Source organism: Cervus elaphus, chromosome 16 (assembly GCF_910594005.1).
Source record: "Cervus elaphus chromosome 16, mCerEla1.1, whole genome shotgun sequence".
NCBI classification, from domain to species: domain Eukaryota; kingdom Metazoa; phylum Chordata; class Mammalia; order Artiodactyla; family Cervidae; genus Cervus; species Cervus elaphus.
Window position 1 is genome coordinate 21,996,792 of NC_057830.1, and position 22,464 is coordinate 22,019,255.

General features: G+C 40.0%; 1 pseudogene; it reads right to left on the reverse strand.

The window, feature by feature from the left end:
• LOC122710031 overlaps positions 1–22,464 on the reverse strand; it is a 132,714-nt pseudogene that overhangs the window by 70,529 nt on the left and 39,721 nt on the right.

Genomic DNA, 22,464 nt, shown 5'->3' on the forward strand with positions numbered 1-22,464 from the left:
AGGGGTCCTAAAATGGTTATTTCAAAGACAAGCAATATTAAATGAGAGTCAAAGCCTTCTAGATTAGTTGACATCAGATGGTCTCTCCTGTCCAAATACTAACCAGACCTGACCCTGCTTAGCTTTTGAGATCAGAGGAGATAAGGTACATTCAAGGTGGTATGGCGGTAGACACCAAATTGTCTCTTGATGAGCTTTGCTCTGATTAGGGAGGAGAGTCTCCTGGAAATTTTAATCTGTGTTAATCAAAACTAAAAATTATCAAGCATCTACCTTCCCCAGCCCTTCTGCCACCACTTCAAGTATGCTGTTAGCAACATGAGATTTTTAGCACAAAAAAAAATCATTATAGTAAAAGAGTATGCATGGGATATACATATACTAAAAAAATGATTTTGCTTAGTTGAAATTTAAATTGAGTTGAGTGTCATGTTTCTTTGTTCAGCCTGGCAAATTGACAGCTAAGGAAAAGAAGAATTCTATCCTTACTGGTTTTGTTAAGTGCTTCCTAGCAGAGCAAGACAAGCTCTGAAGGTTAACCTCCACTCCCAGCCCCCCTTCCACTCCCCCCCAACCCCTCAGACAAGCTCAGTCCATTCGTGAGGACCTGGCAACATTCCAGCTCTGGGCTTCCCACCTGCCAGGCACCAGGCGGACACCCCTATGCTCCAGGCCCTTTCACCTCTCCGAGGGCGTCTGACTCACTCCGCCTCATGGGGGATAAAGAAGCTTTGTCAAGGCCGGGCCTCATTTGCCACTTCAGAGCACCACGTCTGTTGACATTGCAAAATAGCAGAAGAATTTGACAAGAGGTCTTTTCAGAATGTTCATTGTGAATGCACAAAGGACAGTCCCAAGTGGGTCAGCAGCTGGCCTGGAGAGCTTTCCGGGTGAGAAATCACATCTCAGTATTCAGCCTTTGCGTTCCCCGTCCGTCCTGCCCGCCTCCTCCGGCCACTCCCAGGGGTGACTCACATGGACAAAAGCAGCAGGCATCGCCCTCTCCTCAGGCAGGCAGCTTGGTCCAGAGAGCTCACACTTGGAGGGACTTCCCGTGTTGACGTCTGACGCCCTCCCCAGTTTTGGCATTCTCTCATATATGAAGAGGTCCAGGCCCCATCCATCCTTGCAGGAATCCCCACTCTCCGCCAAACACCAGCCGCCTCACGTTTAGGGGCTCTCATGCTAGCAGTTCAAGCACAATGGCAGCGGAAGCTTCCAGCAGCTTTCTGCATCAGCTGCGGTGTGGCAACACCTCCAGCCTGGCCGCTTGTGAGGGTTCGGGGCGGGACAGGGGCAGAGGCTAAGAGAGATCCTGGCGTGGGGGCAGAACGGGGCTGGTCCGCGGGCACTGCGCGGGGCTAGGAACGGTCCACACCCAGGTGTCACGGGGCCCCAACCAGAGAACGTGCCCAAAGACTCAACGCTGCCTGAGCGCCATCTGGGTGACCCCAAGGATTCCTGTAGCAAAACTTGCCCTAATTAATTTATCCAGAAGAGAGTGCTGCATCAAAGGAGACATGCCACAAATTTCCGCATCACTGACAGACAACAGGCCAGTTTGGAGCCACAGGGCAAAGCTGATATTCCTGGCAGTAAGCCTCTACAGCAGCATTGGGTTGGTTTTCTCACAGCAAATTATTTATAATTAATGATTCTTTGCAGTAAAAGACGTAAGTAAGCAATTCATGCCGGAAATGAAAACATCTAGGAATGTGCGACATTACTTGAATTCAAATGAATTCATAATAAAATAAAATATTCATTGGATTAAATATTTTTAAAAGATTATAATACTCAGAGCTGACAACCATGTGAAGATAAAAAACCCTGTCATACATTGCTGGTGGTAGTACCTTTGGTACAACCATTTTGGAGGGCAATTTGGTAGCACATACTAAAACCCTTAAATATTTTTATAACCTTTGACCTAGCAGTTTCATTTTCAAAAATTACCCTGGGGAAATTAATGTAAATATGAACAAAGGTTTAGCTACGTGGAGGATCATGGCAGTAAAAAGTTTGAAAATTCCAGTGTCAATAAATTATCATATATCTGTGTAATGAAATGTTTAAAGTGATGATGCTGGTATGGAAAAGAAAGTAAGTATGAACAGCTAAGAAAATTCTGAGGAAGAAGATAAAGGAGAGGGGTTGGTTATATGAAAACATACTAGAAAGCCAAAGGAATTAAAACAAGGTGGAATTGAGTCAGGAAAGATAGATACATAAAAGAAACAGAAGAGAGTCCACAAACAGAACCATTTATATGTGCAAATTCTGTTTGGTCAAGTGGTATGTCCATACAAACTTTCAAAAATAAGATAAATAAGTTCTGGGGAAATAATATGTAGCACAATGGCTACCTTGCTAAGAGAATAGATCCTTAAAGAAAAAAAGTTTTTGTAACTGTGTGTGGTGGTGGATAGCTAAACTTATGGTAGAGGTCATTTTGCAGTATATACAAATATTGAAACATTATATTGTGCACCTTGAAGGAATATGATACTATATGCTGGTTATATCTCAGTAAAACCGGGACAAAAACCGAGGTATATCAGAATAGTAGAAAGAGGACTATTTAGTCAGAGGTTTTGAGATAAGTGATTATTCATTGAGACCCCTAGGACAGTCTCAAAACTAAATTCCAGATGGATTAAATATGGGAAGACCACCTGAAAAAATAGTAGAACATTGTAGCCCTTTGAAGGTGGAGAAGGATTTCTGAAGCAAAAAGCAAAGCCAGAGCTGTAGCAGAGGTAGGCCATGTGTTCACCAAATTGTCGCCTGATTCTCCTGGGCAAATAGGACGATGACCTTTCCCAGGCCTCCCTGTATCAGAATAGGAACACGTGAGTGAGTTCCCGCTGAGGGAATGTGGGAGTCAGTGATGTGTGCTGGCCAGCTCGGCCCTTGCTGGCTTCTGAGCAGCGCTTCTGCCCTTTCCTTCTCCCACTCACAGGGTGGAGTGAGGACTCTGCAGAGGGCAGGGATGCTGTGAAAGGATCTCAGATTCCTGAGTCTGGAGGACAGAAAGGGTTATTAGACTAAGAACCTCTTATTAAAAATAAAATTATTTGTGTGTGTGTTTGTGTGTGTGTAAAGTCTTTGGGATTTTGGAGTTTAAGTATAAACCTACAGACAGGACTAATACAGAAATCGTCAATGAAAAGATTGTCAGATTATCTCACAAGAAGCTTAGAACTTATATACAGCAGAACAGATGACAAGCAAAGTTAAAAGACTGGTTTTCCTGATGACTTAGTGAATTACTGCCTGCAATGCAGGAGACGCAGGAGACACAAGTTCCATCCCTGGGTTCGGAAGACCCCCTGGAAGAGGGTATGGCAACCCCCTCCAGTATTCTTGCCTGGAGAATCCCATGGACAGAGTCCGGTGGGCTACAGTCCATAGGCTCGCAAAGAGTTGGACACAACTGAAGTGACTTAGCCTGCTTGTACACAGTTAAAAAACAAATAATAGAGAGATAGAAGGTATTTGCAACACAGTTAACAGATGAAATATTGGTAAAAAGTGTTCCTATAAATCAATAATAAAAGGTAAAACAATTCATTTGAAAAACAGGCAAAGGATTAAAAAAAAAAAAGGATATTTGCCGGAAAAAACTGGTAAATGACAAACACATGAAAAGTTGCTCAACTTCATTTCTGATCATGAAATGCAAATTAGAGCCACGGTACACTCAGTATTTGCTCATTCCAGTGAGAAAAAGTTTCTTTTTTTTTTAAAATTTGGTTATATTCAAGCGTTTGAGAATATGTGCGGAAAGAGGCAGCTACTTTCTGTTTGTTTTTTCTAAACTTTTTAGCAGCTTATTATAAAATGTGCTGCCCTAGAGCATATCAATTTCATTTCTTAGTGTTTTCAGTAAAGAAGGAGCCTAAATAAATTGTGGGGAAATACTGATGCATATTCAGAACATGAATAATAAAAATGAAAAATGGTATAAGTTATTAATATGTCATGGAGATGAAAAATGAAAAAGAGGAATTGGTGTTAAAGTGATAATTACAAAAAGTGTGTGGTGGCTTGAAAAATTCATATAAAAATTATAGATCTACTATAATGGTTAAAGGAAAACATATGTTTACCTAAGGACAAAAATTGGAGGAAATACTTTAGGATAATGGCCGAATTTTTATATCTATTTTATAAACCTTTATTTAGCTATTAGTATGCCATTTCCTCTCTTCCCATACCTTTTTTTTTTCCCCCGAAGGACAGAGGTGTTCTGGTACAGGTTTAATGTTCCCACAGGAGTGAACTTTGATTGGTAACACATGCCGGTTTCTATGATTTCTGTGATATAACTGCTCCCACCATGGTTGATTTCAAGCTACCACCTTAACGTTGACCAGCAAGTGACATTCCTGACAAATTAAAAATTAGTTCTCATTGTCTTTTTTGAACCAGCTTCAGACACCACTGGAGTTGGGATGGAATTCAAAATGGTATCCTGGTCAAGTCTTGGAGTCCACATGAATCTTGGAGTATAGTCATTATAAGAAACCTTGGAAAGTCAAGATTTGAATGGATTACTGAATGCCTCTGAATGGATTTTCAGCCTCCAAAGAACTCCTCTGGTCCCTACAAACATCTTCTCCCAGTGAAGAGGGAAACTGCAGATTTATTTGAATAAGATTTGGGAAGTTGGTGGGAGAAGAAAGGGATAAAAAGCCAGGGGGTGCTGGGGAAGAAAATCAAGAATGAGACCAGCAAGGAAGGTCCTCACTAGTAAGTGGAGATTAATGGAGCATTTCCTGGCAATCTCCAGATAGAGAAGCCTCTTAAAGGCTGAGTCCAGAAAATGAAATCTAGAGTTTTTCTAGACAGCTATGATCTCAACATCTGGCAGCACCCTTGGAATGAAAAGTGAGGTAGAGAAAGAATTCACCAGCTGTGAGTAAGATGCTAGCGTGGGTTGTGGGAGGCAACCACCTCTGAATGAAATCACAAGCTGCAGAGCTTTTGTGAAGCCCTCCAGAGGCCTCTTACTCATGGTGGTCAATGATGTAAATGCCATATTATGGAATTCAAAATGGTGCTCCAGTCAAGTCTTGGAGTCCACTTGAATCTTGGACTGTAGTCCTGTAAGAAACCCTGGAAAGTCAATATTTGAAAGGATTACTGAATGCTGAACAAATAGACTGAGATGGAGGGACACCATGCCCCAGCTACATGTCCCACTTCAGTAGACTGCCTGATGGGGATGCTGTCTTGTTGAGGGTTAAATAAGGAAAAGACAACCTCTATTGCTTTCTAGATGTTTCCTCTTGGATTTTCCATTTAGGAAGATACCTTGGAGCCCTTCTGGAGTCTCAGATACTTACAGTAGCTGCTAAAGAGGGTGGTTAGGGATAGTAACTGTTGCCTGATATAGGCATGCAATAAAAATACTGTTTAAGAAAACCATTTCAGACCTATCTTGCTAATATTTTTGCCCAGAAGCTTCCCACCTTTCAGAGCAATGGATTTCAGTGTGTTGGAGAAAGACAGAGGCCAGCTAGAATCAATGGGTCAGCTGAGACTGTAGCTGATGATGATGAAGATGCCATGATGGTGGTGGTGGTGATGACGAAGATATTGGTGATGATGGTGGTGACAATGATGATGGTGATGTTGATGCTGCTGCTGTTGATTTTAAGTTTACTCCCAGACAATAGGCTTAGTACTAGCTATTTTCTAGAAAGAAAGGATTTTATAAATTCACTGAACATATTAAGTGATGAGCTTGGTGGAATAAATCAACATTCTATGTTGAAGATTGTTCCAGCTAGAAAAAAGAAGAGGAAAAGCCCCTTCTCCATTCTGGTACACCATGGAAAGAGATGCAGATGGGTAAGTCAGCATTAATGGGACTTCAACCACAGAAAATCTGAAGCAACTAGGACAAAATTTATGAAATTTTGATAATTTTCAAAAATTTATGAAATCTGGATAAAATGAGTACATGGGTGTCCATTATAGTTCCTTTGTGCTTGGAATATTTCCTAACTTAAACAATGAATCACATAACAATAAGTTGTCTCTGTAAAGTCACCTTATTTATGCAATATATTGACAGGGCTGACTCTAATTATAATTCTTAAGGGCTCATTATTACTGTATTGCAGAACAATCCTGTTACAATGAGATAAAGAAAAGCTGATAAATAGGTAAAAATAAGGCAAGTCTAACTGACAGTTCAATGACTACAAAATATATTTGAACCTGTTCTTTATAATGCCCAACATTGTTCAAATCACAGTCTGCATGAACTGTAAGTGGCAGGGAGTTGAACCCAGGGCTTTGAGCATAATCGCTGAAGATGGATGTTCAGTTGACACCCTTCTCCACAGAAAAGGGAGTCACATGGGTGCTCTGGTGGGTACATGGACCCAACTTCTGAGGTAAGACCTTTCTGAGGGGACAACCTGAGGGGACAACTGCTTCGAATTCAAAGGAAACAGCTGGAGTCTGCAGAACAGGAGGAGCAAAGGCAAACCGAAAACCTCCATGTGGCCAACGGGGATCTGCTGGTGCATTCTCTTGGTAGCTTGTTTGCAATTTTAAAAAAGGCATCAATATTCATTATTTAGGTGCAGTAGCTATAACATACATGAAGAAGGAAAGATGTATCTGTGTACATGTGTGTGTGCACATGCATCCGTGTACATTGAGAATTCATGCTTTCTTCCCCCTTCATTTCCTTGATACCCTGTCCTGTGGTTTCACCCTAAAAGCTCCAGTGTCCCTTGATGTTTGTTTTCCATCTTTCTCAGGGTTGTCCAATCCAATTTGAGTGGCAATTGGATAGTTAGGGATCATGAAACTGAGTTCTATCATGGGTTTGGCTATGGTTCGAAATGGCTCATAATGAGAATGTTTTCCTTTTTTGGTAGTTCTCATTCAAGGTTAAATAAACATGAATATTTTGATTGGATTTGATTTTGTTTAGGTCTCAGCAATTTAGGTGAAATAAGAGTCAAGGGTTTACTTGTGTGACAAAGAGAAATTTATAGGGGCCTATAGTCCCTGTTTTCACCAATACCACGAGGTGGGTGGTGAGAGGGAAAGCAAGGAAGAAAAGATTCTTGGGTCAGAGTCATGGTTTGACTGTTGTAGTTTTTCCAGTGGAATCCAAGAAATGTGGGAAAAGGAAAATTGGAAAAAACAGAGCAATAAAAAACAAAACACAAACCTCACCCCAAGCAAAAGCACAAATGTTGGAGTTAAGAAGTGAGTAGGAGCCTCACTAAGTGGGACTGAGGTAGTTCTGAGGGATGGGAAACCCAGGTGTAAGACAGACATTTCATATGAGAGAGATGGGGAATTTTTTTTCAATTTTATTTTATTTTATTTTGCGGTCTTCCCCCCACCCCACACACCTTGAACTTATTATTTTGTATTGGGGTACAGCTGATTAATAATGTTGTGATAGTTTCAGGTGAATGTTGAAGGGAATCAGCTATACATATATCTATTCTCCCCCAAATTCCCCTCCCATCCAGGCTGCCACATAAATTTGAACAGAGTTCCACATTGCTATACAATAGGTCCTTGTCGTTATCCATTTTAAATGTAGCAGTGTGCACATGACCATCCCAAATTCCCTAACTATCCCTTCCCCCCAGCAGCCATAAGTTCATTTTTTAGTCTGTGAGTCTCTTTCTGCTTTGTAAGTAAGTTCATTTGTATCATTTCTTTTTAGATACCACATGTTAGGGATATTGTATGATATTTCTCCTTCTGATTTAATCTACTCAGTATGACTCTCTAGGTCCATTTATGGACCTAGCTATATGCAGAAATCTATGTTGCTGCAAATGGCATTATTTCATTCTTTTCAATGACTGAGTAATATTTTGTTGTATATATGTACCACATCTTCTTTTTTCGTTGTTTATATGTATCTATTTATTAATTTACCACTTAATATATTTATATTAATATAAATTAATATATATTTACCACTTAATATAGTCACCATTTCCTTCCTGCATCCTTAACCATCCGTCTAAGATCATTTTCCTTCTTGATGGAGAACCCACACAGCTTCAGTTAGTGAGGCTCTGTAATGGCAAAGTCAGTTTTTGTTTATCTGAAAATGCCTTTATTTAATCCTCATTTTTGAAAGATATTTCCACTGGTTAAATAATTCGAGATTGACAATCATTTTCTCTGATCATAATATCAAATATCAAAGATATTCTTCTGGTTTACTTTTTTTGCAGTTACAAAGTCCCATGTCTGCCTCATTTTTGTTCCATTGGAGGTAATTGGCCATTTCTCTTGATGGTTTTAGGTTACATCTTTGTTTTCAATGCTCTGCATTTTCATTATCTCATGTCTAGGTGTAAATTTTTTTTTTAAATCCTGCTGCAAGTATTATATGTTTCTTTTCTCGTCTTAGAATTTCAATCAGATATGTATTAGATCTTCTCACTCTATCCTCTGTAATTCTTTTATATGAAAAAACTAGTTTAGTTCTATCTTCTAATTTGCTGATTCTCTTCAGCATGTCTAATCTGCTGTTAAATCTGTCAGTGAATCTTAAATTCTAATTATTATGGATTAAAAAAATTTTTTTTGAAGTCTAGATTTTTTAAAAACCTGCCTATTCATTTTTTGTAGAACTTTGTTATTTATATATTTTTTTTATCATATTAAACATGCTTCTTTATAATCCATGGGCTATAATCAATTCCAGTTTTAAAGGCTTTATGTGTTTGATTCTGTTATCTGAGATTTTTTTGTTCACTTTTGGGTTTTTTTATTTCCTGTTAATTCTTGTACAAGATGTCTGTCTCTTTGTACGATTTGTGATTTGACTGAGAGTTCACATTTCTTGGAAGTTTTTCTTGTAGAAATGTTTGGGATATGGGTTAAATTGGTGTTACAGTCAACTTGGGTTGACAAAATACCATAAAGTAACATACCATTACATAAATAAAACACCCATTCCTCATAGTTCTGAAGCCTGGAAACCCATGATCAAGGTGCTGGCAGATTCGGTGTCTGGTGAGGGCCCATTTTCTGGTTCATAGAAGACTATCATCTCACTTTGTCTCACATGGTAGAAGGGGTGAGGTTGTTCTCTGAGGTCTTCTTTATGAAGGCTCTATTGTCATTCACAAGGGCCCCACTCTTAGAACGTAATTACCACCCAAAGGCCTTATCTCCAGATACCATCACACTGGGATTAGCTTTAAACATGAATTTTGCAGGAACACAGACATTCAACCTATAGCATTTGAACTTCTCTAAAAGTAACCTGGTTTGTTTTTGCCAGCACCACCAACCTGAAACCACTTTAAGGTAAATTATGTGCTTGAGTTTTTTCACACAACCCAGGTAGAGTAGATTATTGTCTTTGGTTAAAAAAACGTCTCAGAGGAGGTAAAAAAAATGTCTCCAGAGTCCTCTGGAAAAAGGCTGAAGAGGCCTTCTGGGGGATCCTGGCTTTATGTGTGGAGTCTCTTAGGAAATTTCTCATCTTAGCAGGAACCTGGCCTTTGTTTCTTCTTTCTGTGCCTCATGAGACCATGACAAACTAAAACTCAAATTCATCTGGTTTAGCCAAGACAAAGCTTGGTTTCAGCATTCTGTTCATCTCTTACTAGTTTTTGGCTTCTGAGTAATCAATCCTTACTTTCATGCTAGCTCATTAATAAACTTTCTTTTTTTAAAAAAAATATTTAAAACCATTTTAAGTTGCTTTCCATCTGAGAGAGGGACTGTTTCATTACTGTCAGAAATGGAAGTCTACAGAGTGATTTTCTTCCTATTTTTTATTCTGAAAAATTCCAAATTTCCAGAAAAGGTAAAAGAATAATATATGAATAGTATAGTACAAGAACAGTATATACACTATACAGTGTGTGTGTATATATATATATATATATATATATATATATATATACTTATATATTATTCTTGTACTATATACTATACATATACAATAGTTATAGTACAAGAATAGTTTCTTATACTATTATACAATAGCACAAGAATAGTTTATATATATATACATTGTTGTTTAGTTGCTAAGTCATGTCCAGATTTTTTGCTACCCCTATGGACTGTAGCCTGCCAGGCTTCTCTGTTCGTGGGATTTCCCAGGCAAGAGTACTGGAGTGTGTTGTCCCTTCCTTCACCATGTACCACATCTTCTTTATCCATTCCTCTGTTGATGGACATTTAGGTTGCTTCCATGTCCTGGCTATTGTAAACAGTGCTGCAGTGAACATTGGGGTGCATGTGTCCTTTTGGATCATGTTTTTCTCCAGACGTATGCCCAGGAATGAGATTGCAGGATTGTACAAAATAGGTTGCGGCTCTATTTTTAGTTTTATAAGGAACCTCCATACTGCTCTCTATAGTGGTTGAACCAATTTACATTCCCACCAACAATGTAGGAAGGTTTAAGATGGGAAAATTTTTCAGCAAATGTTTTAGTCATTATGACTATATCTTCTTTATGGTATTCTCAATAGGATGCGGTGAAATGTGGACACTCTTTTAAATTATTTGGGGGGCTGAGTTTTCTTTTTAAAATGCAACCTTGTGCTGAGATGAGCCATGAGACGGCTAGAGTGAATTTAATTTCATTTTGAGTCATCAGTACTTATTGAACATTGTCTAGACACAGAAGGAGGGACTAGTTTTTGTAGTCAACCAAGGCTGGAGCAGTCAAATAGCAACCATCCCTGAGTCCTGGTCCTCTCTCAACCTTCACTTCCAGGCTGTCCCTCAAGCCTGCTTGGTTTCCATTGACCTGCGTACGTTTCTGAGTCCTCCTTCCATTCTCACCATGTCTTTACAAGAGCTGGTCCACATCAGCTCCTGCCTGGATTAGCACCACTACCCCCAGCCCATTCTGGTCACCATGGATACAGACTCAGGTACGTGAATCTCCTTAGATGGCCACTCTGCTTTTTATCCCCTCTCCTACATCCTCCTATGGTGCCTGGCTGTCTGCAGAATAAATATCATCCATGGCATTTGTCATTATAGTAGCTGCTACCGTGTGCTGCGCCTGGTTCTTCCACCCACCCTCAAGCACCTCATGCTGTCACCTCATGTCACAGTAGGAAACTGTCACAGCATGGTGAAATAACTTGCCCAGGATCAAGAAAGAAGAGCTAGATTTTGAAAGTAGATCTTGTGGCTCCCAAGCTCTTCATTTCTATGACTTTCATTACCGGATTCCTTTATTTCATTTCCTATATAAGCTCTCTGCTTCTTTTTATTAGTCCTCAAACAAACTCAGCATTTTTTTTCAAACTCAGCATTTTTATTCATGGTGATTTGTTCACATACTTCCTTTTTTACCTTCTAATTTTTCTGGGGCCAGAATACTTCAAGTCCTCTAAACTCTAGCTTCTCCAACCGCTTCAGTTATCATTGGTTAAGAAGCAACCAGTCTTCACAATCTGCCTTTAACACAAGTTTCCTTGTTGACATAAATTCCCTTTTTCTTTCCATTCTGTATTCTTTCTCATCTAGTCTGTGAGATCCTTGATGCCCACACCCATAGTCTCAGGTCCCGTTTTATCTCTAGCACCTAGGGCAAAATCTGTCTTAGAGCTGGGGTTACACAAAGTGCTAATTTCAGAGGGAGTTGGAGCTTAGGTTCATAATCTCATCAGATCTCTGCCAATCTTCAAAATTGAATAATTTTCTCGTTCTTGTCCAAAGCATTGTATAAAGAATTACAAAGCATTTCTTTCCAATACAATCGCCACTTCCAAGTCCTTTCTAAGTAGAAATTCTAGAGCCATCACAAAATAACAGGTGCCTATAGAAGGAAATGGCAACCCACTCCAGTGTTCTTGCCTGGAGAATCCCGGGGACACAGGAGCCTGGTGGGCTGCTGTCTATGGGGTCGCACAGAGTCGGACACGACTGAAGCGACTTAGCAGCAGCAGCAGCAGCATTAGACCCCCAGTTCTGCCTTGACTCCATCCATCCATCCATCCATCTGTTTATTAAGTGCATCAGAAGCTGTTAGCACTGTGCCGCAGTAAGAACATGGCACAATAATAGCACAGTGAACATGCGGATCATGTCTTTTATGGACCACATTCTAGTGGAGGAAACTAAGAGGCAATATAGAGTGTGCAGTGCCTGTGATGGGAGGCTGTAGGGAGGATGTATCCCTCAGTGTGGTGGTCAGAGGAGACAAGTAAGCTGCTTGTCAATGAGAAGGGAGTTTCAAGATTGACAGTTGAGTGAACACAGTCTCTTCCAGGTGACAGCAGCACATACAATGCCCAGGGGCAAAGAAGAGTTTATAAATCTGTGAACTGAGTTCTCTGACATGGCCTCATCGGGACAAATGAGGCAGTGTCTTAGGTGCCTCCCCAAACAAGAGTTTTTTAAAATTTATTTTTATTTATGTATTTAAAAAAAATTATTGGAGTATAGGTGCTTTACAATGTTGTGTTAGCTTCTTTGGTACAACAAAGTGAAGCAGCTCTATATGTACACATATCCCGTCTTTTTTGGATTTCCTTCCCATTTAGGTCACCGCAGAGCATTGAGTAGAGTTCTTGGTGCTATGCCTGGTTTTCTGAAATTTTGATTTCATCTTCTCACCTCTACTTAAGCTGCCAGAGAGGTCCATTGCAGGGATCCTGGGTTCCCAAGCCCTAGGTGGTTCCTATATTTCTTCAACTGCCACACACCTGGGCTCATTGTCCATACCCACTTCAGACATCTGGTACAGTGTTCCCAGACCCATCTGAAGTCCTTAGTTTAGTGAAACCCTCCAAATTCAAGTACTATAGGCAAATACATCGGAGAAGGCAATGGCACCCCACTCCAGGACTCTTGCCTGGAAAATCCCATGGATGGAGGAGCCTGGTAGGCTGCAGTCCATGGCGTCACTAAGAGTCGGGCACGACTGAGCGACTTCACTTTCACTTTTCACTTTCACACCTTGGAGAAGGAAATGGCAACCCACTCCAGTATTCTTGCCTAGAGAATCCCAGGGACAGAGGAGCAATAGTGGGCTGCCGTCTATGGGGTTGCACAGAGTTGGACACGACTGAAGCGACTTAGCAGCAGCAGGCAAATACATGTTTTTGTTGTTGTATCAGGACCTGTTTACACACCAACCTAGATTTCCCCTCCCCGGTTCTCTGCTTGATGTGATTCAATCACTCCAGGAAGATGGTCTGGCAACAATCAAATTCTTATAAGCTGGAGGGTGGAGATTTCTCTCTTCCATGAAGGAAGGTATTTTGTGCTCTGTTGCTATCATATGTGGCCCTGTAACTGACACACCTGCACCCCTTGGAATTCTCTGTTGGCCAAGTGTAAAGGGAGCTGGTTCTCCATGGGGTGACTTGTTCATCAGTGGAAAAACCCTTCCTTCTCCCTTGCTGGGGGACTGTCTGGAGAGACCACCCTCTCGGGCAGACTCTGGCAAGATGGAGCCATCAATTGTGCTCTTAAGAAGTTGAGGCCAACTTGGGCAAGCATTTTCCTCTATTTGTTCTTCTTTCCAAGACTCACTCAGTTCCTGCCTCTTCCCTTACTCCTTCCAAGGACTCAAGCCTCAGGCTTCTCTCCCTGGGAACTTAGGCTAGCACCTTGCTGCTGATTTTGGTATTGAGGGATTTATACCTGTGGGAGGCTCCCAGAACCCTTCCATAAATAGAGCCTGAAATTCCCTATGTTCTTCTCCTGAGAAGTGAATGGGAGCATTATATTGTGGTTTCTGCTGACTACTTTTGAACAGGATAGTTTCAAACACTTTCGAAAAGATGGCTTGCATATCTGCTTTAAGTCAGAAGAGAGTATAACTACAAATGCCCAGAAAAGTCACTTGCCTTATATCTTGATATGTACATGTCAATGAATAATTATGGAGAAAGCTATCACCTTGCTTCCCAAAACCGATGCAGGCAAAGTTGTGCTGGACATTCTGAGCTGCTCTGAGGAAGATGATGAGAGTGGTCATGTTCAGTCCCACCCCTGCTCCGTTGGTTGCTCGGTTGCTCCTATAGGGTGGGGAGTTAGTTGAAGACAAAAGCCTGCACAACCACTCCTCTGACACACAGCCACACCAGCTCAGGGGTCTGGGACTGCTGGACTAAAATTGTTTGTAATTACCCATGGCTTAGCATCACATTTGGCAAGAAATAAAGGGAAATTGGAAGCTTTCAATTTGTCTCTGTCTCTAGGGGAAGGTAGCCCCCCTAGCATGGACCCTTCTCAAAAGGGAAGCAAGAGCTTTCCCAACAGCACATCGTGGTCGGCAGTCGCTAAGATGCCCACAGTGTGGCCCCACTTTGTGTCCCCCTGCGTTGAGTGTGGACCTCAGGATTTGCTTCTGGGATGAGATAGCACATCTGAGATTAGATTGCAAAAGTACTTCTACCCTAATGGCATTCTCTCTCTGACTTCTCTGCAGACTTGCCCTGATGAGCAGGGTGCTCTCAAGGAACTGAGGGTATCCCCTGATTAGCAGCCAAGGAGGAAGCGAGGGTTTTAAAAAAAGCCTGTAAGAAGCTGAATTTTACTGACAGCATGTGAATGAGTCTGGATGTGGATTATTCCCGGTTAAGCCTTCAAATGAACATGCCCCAGGTGTCACAAGATTGCAGTCTATTGAGAATCTTGAAGTAGAGGACCCAACCAAGTTGTGCCCAGTTTCTTGACCCACATAAATGTCAAGATCATAAACGTGCATGTTTTAAGCTTCTAAACTTGGGGGTAATTGGTTCTTCAGTGGTAGAGAAGGAGGACACACACTAAGGATCTCAAATGTTCAAGATAAAATAGCACAAAACTTCTAAGCAAGTAGATAAAAACCTGCATGAATGAGAGAAGGGATGGACATCCTGAAACAAGTCAGAGACAACTGGAGAACTACATAAAGAGATCATCCACATAAGGGCCAATGGTTTGAGGAGCACAGGATAGATGGTTTGATTTCTTGAGGGTAACCCTGGTGGTTTTATAAATTTATGAGAAAGGTTTTGCCTTTTGGGTCGACTTCCTATTATTTCACCTTTTAGTTTTTGTTTGATGGACCTGGTTTTTTTCTCATTTTAACTTAATCCTGTTTTGCTGTATGCCAAATGAAGCCTTTTATTAGATAATTGAACTAAATAATAAAATGTTTAAATTGTGAAACTTTCATGGTAAATTAAAAAAATTCCATGGAATTTTGAGAACTGAGTTTGATGTGGTTCTCTTCTCAGGTCTGGTTGGAAATCAAGAAAATGTACCATTTTGGCCATGTCTTTTTGATATGGTGTAATACAAGTGCAGAGCTCTGAAAAGAACTTGGTTTCTCTGGTGCCTGCATTCTATCACTCTATCTCCTTTTGGATGACTTGATGTCATTTGTATAAAAATACACAGTTGAAATAAACATTTCCCAGCCATGAGCCATGTGCTTCCTGAGGCTCTATTTCCCAGCAGGGAATTAAATTGCTTATTCTTCCTATTGATCTGAGACCTAGTGAGCAGGAAAAACAATTTAATCATTGGCATAAGAGAGGATTTCTTAACCTCAGAACTAGTAACATTTTGAACTAAATACTTCTTTTTTGGGGAGAGAGTATCCTCTGCATTGAAAGATGTTTAGTAGCATCTCTGACTTCTACCCACCAGATGCTAGTAATGCCTCCAGGTCGTGACAATCAAAAATGTATTTGAGGGGCAGAATCTCCTCCAGTTGAGAACCATGCAGGCAATATCACACTGTGAACAGTTTTCCTCCACTCTGATTGATTTAACAGCCAAGAAGAGCAATGACTAGATCTATTATTTATCACTTGTCTTGTTTATAAGTTTTTTGAGAATTCATATCTCCTTTTTAGGGGACAAGAGTAGTTTGTTTTACTGGTGTATCATACTGAATTAATGTTTGTATTTTAAACAAAACAACAATAAACAAAAATAACAAATACTGCTTTAGGAGGGAAGATATTTATATCTCTTCATAAAATGATATTTCAGTCTGTTTTCAAGGTTTCTAAGAATTCTGTGTTCTCCTGCTTGCTGTCTGGCTCCTGGGTTTGTTTGGAGCTGCTGTTGGCGGTGTTTAAGAAGTACATTCTGGAAAGTCTTATTTCATAAATCAGCTCCACTTAATTGAAATCATGGTTTGGAAGATAGCTTTCACATTACAGCTTTAAAAAATTATAGATTTTGTAAAAGAAAATTAAATCGTTTCTATTAGCAGTTAAGTAAACACATACATGTAAACAGAATTCAAAGGTTAGTACATTTTCCCCTAGTTTTTGGTTCTTGATTTAGCCCACTTTTTGGTTCGCAGAAACAATAGATACTATAACAATTTCTGCACATTCTGACTTTCCATGTGCAAATTTTCTAGTATAAGTCACATGAACTTAGTGACCTGAGGGAAAAATATTGTAGGATAATGGAAAATCGTGGGCTTCCACGTCACATGTACCTGAAATTCAGTCCTCAACTCCTCTGTCTATAAAATGAGGCAAGATTGTTTTTCATAGTGTTCTTGGGAGGACTCATTGGTGGACTAGCCTTTTCTAGGTCATCTCTGTCTTTGCCTTGCTTTTTGGGGGGTGATAAAAAATACATAATATGCTTACCCATTTTTAAGTAAACAGTGCATTATTGTTGACCATGTGTATAATATTGCACAGAATATCTCTAGAGTCTACTCATCTTGTGTGGCTGGAACTCCTTGAACAATAACTCTCACTTCCCATTCCCCCAGCCCCGGCAATCCCCATTCCATTCTCTGCTTCTCTGGGTTTAACCACTCAAGTACCTCATATAAGTGGAATTATACAGTGTTTGGCTTATTTCATTTAGCACAATGTCCTTAATGTTTGTCCATATTGTAGTATGTGTCAGAATTTCCTTCCATTTTATTTATTAAGTAGCATTTCATTTTATGTATATACTATACTTAGTCCATTCGTCCACTGATGGAAATTTGGGTTGATTCTATATCTTTTCTCTTGTGAGTAATGTTACTATGAATATGGAGGTTCAGATATCTCTTTGAGACCCTGATTTCAGTTCCTTTGGATAAATATGCAGCTTTAATCTACTTTTTGACTTCATAGTTTTCTGAACATAATTTTATCATAGAAATAGAATCTTCTCTAATGCTTTTAATGAAAGTTTGCATGCCCATCTACCCTCCATTTTAGGGGTAAAGAGCCTCTTGGTGAAAGTAAAGGAGGAGAGTGAAAAAGTTGGCTTAAAACTCAACATTCATTGAAACAAGTATACTATCAAGGGTGAAACAGATCACCAGCCCAGGTTGGATGCATGAGACAAGTGCTCAGGGCTGGTACACTGGGATGACCCAGAGGGATGGGATGGAGAGGGAGGCAGGAGGGGGGATCAGGATGGGGAACACATGTAAATTCATGGCTGATTCATGTTAATGTATGGCAAAAACCACTACAATATTGTCAAGTAATTAGCCTCCAATTAATAAAAATAAATGGAAAAAAAATAATAAAGTTAGAAAAAAACAAAACAAAAAAACTCAGCATTCGGAAAACTAAGATCATGCAATCTGGTCCACTTCCTCATGGCAAATAGATGGGGAAACAGTGGAAACAGTGACAGCCTTTATTTTGGGGGGCTCCAAAATCATTGCAGATGGTGACTGCAGCCATTAAGTTAAAAGACGCTTGCTCCTTGGAAGAAAAGTTATGACCAACCTAGATAGCATATTAAACAGCAGAGACATTACTTTGCCAACAAAGGTCCATCTAGTCAAAGCTTTGGTTTTTCCAGTGGTCATGTATAGATGTGAGAGTTGGACTATAAAGAAAACTGAGCGCCGAAGAATTGGTGCTTTTGAACTGTGGTGTTGGAGAAGTCTCTTGAGAGTCCCTTGGACTGCAAGGAGATCCAACCAGTCCATCCTAAAGGAGATCAATCCTGGATGTTCATTGGAAGGACTGATGTTGAAGCTGAAACTCCAATACTTGGGCCAACCTGATGTGAAAAACTGACTCATTTGAAAAGACCTGATGCTGGGAAAGATTGAGGGCGGGAGGAGAAGGGGATGACAGAGGATGAGATGGTTGGATGGCATCACCAACTCAATGGACATGAGTTTAAGTAAGCTGTGGGAGTTGGAGATGGACAGGGAGGCCTGGAATGCTGCAGTCCTTGGGGTTTCAAAGTGTCAGACATTACTGAACGATTGAACTGAACTGAACTACCCCTACTGGTATGAGAGTGACCTGAGGTCAGGGACTGTGTCACCCTCATCTTTGTGTCCCCAGCAGCTAACCAGTGCTCAGTAAAAAAATGTTGCATGCCTCACAAGATGGACCAACAAATGACTCAACTTCTAAATGTAAGTGAAGATCTTCATAGAGAGGAGACCCTCAATAAACATAAGGTCTTCTTCTACAAGGGCTTGTAACAAACACAACGCATAAACATCCTTCCATAATGTGTTCTAGGCAACAGAGAATGTTCTGTGTCTGAATATGTGGTGTTGAAACAGCAAAACATATTTTGATAGAGAGGACTATGTCTGTTTAAAGGATACATGATGATTGCATTTTCTTCTAAGAATTTCAACAGTATAATAAACAAGGGAGAATCACATAGACACCAATATTTAGTTAAAAGAAGACAGACCACACATTGAACTGGGCTATGGCTTTCTAATGCAAGAGGAAATTCCTAGGAGCACCTTTTAGACAGAAAACAATGTTGGGGATTGAGCTCCCACATTTGACTTCCTAGCAGTGGCATCAGGGGAGGTCTGTATCTCCTCCTCATTCCTTCATTCACCCATGTGCTACATGAATTTTTATCTGGCACTGCCCACACATTTTTTCCCAGTCTCTGTGCTTTCATAAAATTAAATATCAGTGGGACATGAGCCATGTCCAGAAGACTTCCAGAAAGTCATATGAAAAAGGAATTTCTTCTTCAAATAAAATCACATGTCTTTGAATAAAATAATCATCTCTGAAAATGTTGGTGTGCATCATGCACACTATTGTATTCAGTTTTCTCTTCCTTTCATTGTTTTATGTAACGTGGCACTGCTTGGAATACGATTGGATGCTCTTCCACTCTGGGATTGATTTCAAATGTTTTAGCTTGTCCTGAATTAGCTGTGGCTTCTAACACATGCAATTAAAAGACAACAGGCCTGGTCTCTATCTGACCAGAAGCATGACACAGACAAACAATCCTTTGCAAATTATAGCCTTGAGACCAGGAATCTGCGCTGGCCTTTGCTGATGGTGTGGAGATTGTGCAGAAGTCTGCCATGGGTGCCTCATGGGGAACTGATGCTGATACATTTTGTGACAAAGGGGACATCCTTATAATAAAAAATACTTTACAAGGGACACAGACTTACAGAGTGGTTTTCTTGGCTCATCTGATGGTCATGGTGTTCTTAGGAAGTAGGTTCAAGCCTCACAGTGGTTATGTGATCAAGCCATACTTGTCAGTATAAAGTGTTTGAGTAACTGGCCCCAGATCACCCTCCGGAAGGGTAGCCTGTTTGTGATGAAAATAAAGACTTTGAATTCAACAGGCCTCACGTCCAAATTCCTGATTAAGTGCTCACTAGCTCTGTAACTCTGCTCTTTCTTAGTCTCTCTCAGCTTAAATTTCTTCCTCTACAAGTTTGGAATATAATAGTTAACATGCAGTGTTGTTCTGAGCTTGAAATTAAATAATGTCCATAAGGTGCCTGCTGCCAATGGAAACTTAAGAGAGTTGGTTTTCTTCTGCTGGTATAGGATGGAGCCAGAACCTGGCCCCACGTCATCATCATTTCTCCTGTGAAGCATTTTCTCAGATGAGGCCACCAGTACAGACTATTCCACTTCAGTTGTAGGACATTTTTTTTAGTGAAGTATTGTCTATTCAAGAAAAATGTCTACTTAGATCTTCTGCCCACTTTTTAATCAGGTTTCCTTTTTGTTGATGTTATGAGTTGTATGAGCTGTGTATGCATTTTGGATACTAACCCCTTATCAATCATATCATTTGTGAATATTTTCTCCTATTCTCCAGGTTATCTTTTAATTTTGTTGATGGTTTCCATTGGTGTGCAAAATCTTTGAAGTTTAATTAGACCTCATTTGTTTGTTTTTGCTTTTATTTCTTTTGCCTTAGGAGACAGATCCAAAAAATATTGCTTTGATGTATGTCTAAAGAATGTTCTGACTATGCTCACTTCTAGTAGTTTAATGGTTTAGGTCTTACATTTAGCTTATTTCTGTAAATGGTTTGAAGAAGTAGAAAATCTCATTCTTTTACAGGTAGCTGTCCACTTTTCCCAACATCACTTATGGCATCTAATTTTTTGTAGTATTCTCTTATGATTTTTTTTTTTTTGGTATCTCTGTAATATTGGTGGTTGGGGTGTGGGCTCAGAATGGGTTGATTTGTATATAAGAGATATTCTATCCAGGATTCCCACTGGACAGAAACTAGGTCACCTTGCCAATGTCAAGATGGGTCTTCTTCAGAACTCAAATCCTTAGAGGCACATACCAGCTAGGTGTTTTTGGCAACACACTTGGCTGAATTTAGGGTTTCCATTTGGGGTTAGATGAGGAGCCCAAATCTTAGAGGGTCCATCTGATGAGGGAGGCTCAACCAAGCAGCAAAGTTGGGGCTTAGTGGCAGGTTCTGACTCTTTGTAGCTAATTGGGGTTTGGATCAATGAAACGATCTGTATAAAATACAGCACATGCAATGCAGTTCCAGAAGCTTTTGTGTGCTTGCTTTATAAAGGCATTGAGTTACTTTTTGAAACTGAGATTTTTGTCTGGAAGTTTTTCATGACTATTAATTCAGAGCTTCCTTTTAATTCCCTGCCCCCATCCCTGTTTAAAGCAGAAGAATGATAATAAGATCTCAATGATAAACATTTAAAAAATTATTCGATATAAACCCAAATAATCCAAAAAAATGCTCAAGAAAAATGGAGCGTTTTTTTCCTCTTCATTTAACATTCATAATATCTGGAGCTATACCTTTAAGTCTTCAGATTGGATTCTTTCCATAGTGTAGATGGGGTACTTGATATGCAGTTTCAAAAAAACTGTGTTCTTTCCCCACATACACATAGTCAAAATGTTCATCGGCATATTCAAGGCAGCTGCAAAAGTCTTCTCAAAGTGACACAAAATGAAGGACTATTGAAATCTAAAGTAGTCATCTCATTGGGGCATGATACAAAGGAAAGATTAAAATGTAAAATTCGGGATTAAGCTCCTTGTGTTTATCAAAATTTTCCAGATAATCATTTAAAAAGATAATTAAAAAAATATACTTGACAATTTTATAATTAAAAAGTTTAAAATAAAATTTTTGACCAGGCTGATAGAAAATCTCTGAATCAAATTTGACTTTTACATTGTGTCTTCTCTAAAGCTTTCAAGTAACACATGAAATATTTAAATATTTAGTAATATTCACCACACTTCTACCTGAAAACTCAGAGCAGGCACTTGCTTTATTCTCTGACCCTGGAAAACTCTTCCTTCATTCTCACTCCAGACATGCTTTTCTCCTGACCTCTGTTAGAACCTGACGTTGCCTCTCTTCCTTTGTTTACCTTTTCTCCAAGCAACAGACATTTATTGAGCACCTATAATATACCATTCCCTAATTAGATCGGGTATTGGGGACACAACATTAAACAAAGCAAGAAGTTCCTGACCTCAAATAATTTAAACAAGAGAATGATAATTCTTCAAGTAGTTTCAATCTATTCAGTCAGGGTCAGTGAGAGGAAAGCACAGTTGCAATGGGAATGATACAGGGGGATCATCTGCTGTGGACTTCTGGAAATCCAAGTTACTGGTCATCAGTGGTCAATGACTTAATATACTCTTATCAGAGGAAGCCCTGGTCTTTTGTGCAATACTTGAGAAGAAAGACTCTTAACTACTGGGCATGATAAGGAAATGTGTATCTCTAGTTTCCTGGCACCCATCCTACCAACATGAAGGGAGCCAGCCTTATGACGAAGTCTACTCTGCAAGAGATTGATGAGAGATGACACTGCCAAGCTGCTTCTCAGCCCTTGACAAGCCAACCCTAACTTTGAACTTTTCAGCTACATGAGCCAATAAATGTCTTTTGTTGTTTAATCTAAGTTGGTTTTTCTCAGTTGTTGTAATTGACAGCTTCCTAACTGACTCATTAGAAGGGTTGGTAAAATGGAAAGAAAATTCTAGTGATAGTGAACAAATGTGACAAGAGAATGTGAGGCACTTAGCATGTGGTCTTCCCTGGAGAATCCCATGGGCTGAAGAGCCTGGAGGGCTACAGTCCATGGGGTCGCAAAGAGTTGGATACCACTGAGTAACTAATCGTTTCCTTACCAAGGGCTTCCCTGGTGGCGCAGATGGTAAGGAATCTGCCTGCAATGTGGGAGACCCAGGTTTAATCCCTAGGTGGGGAAGATGCCCTGGAGGAGGAAATGGCAACCCACTCCAG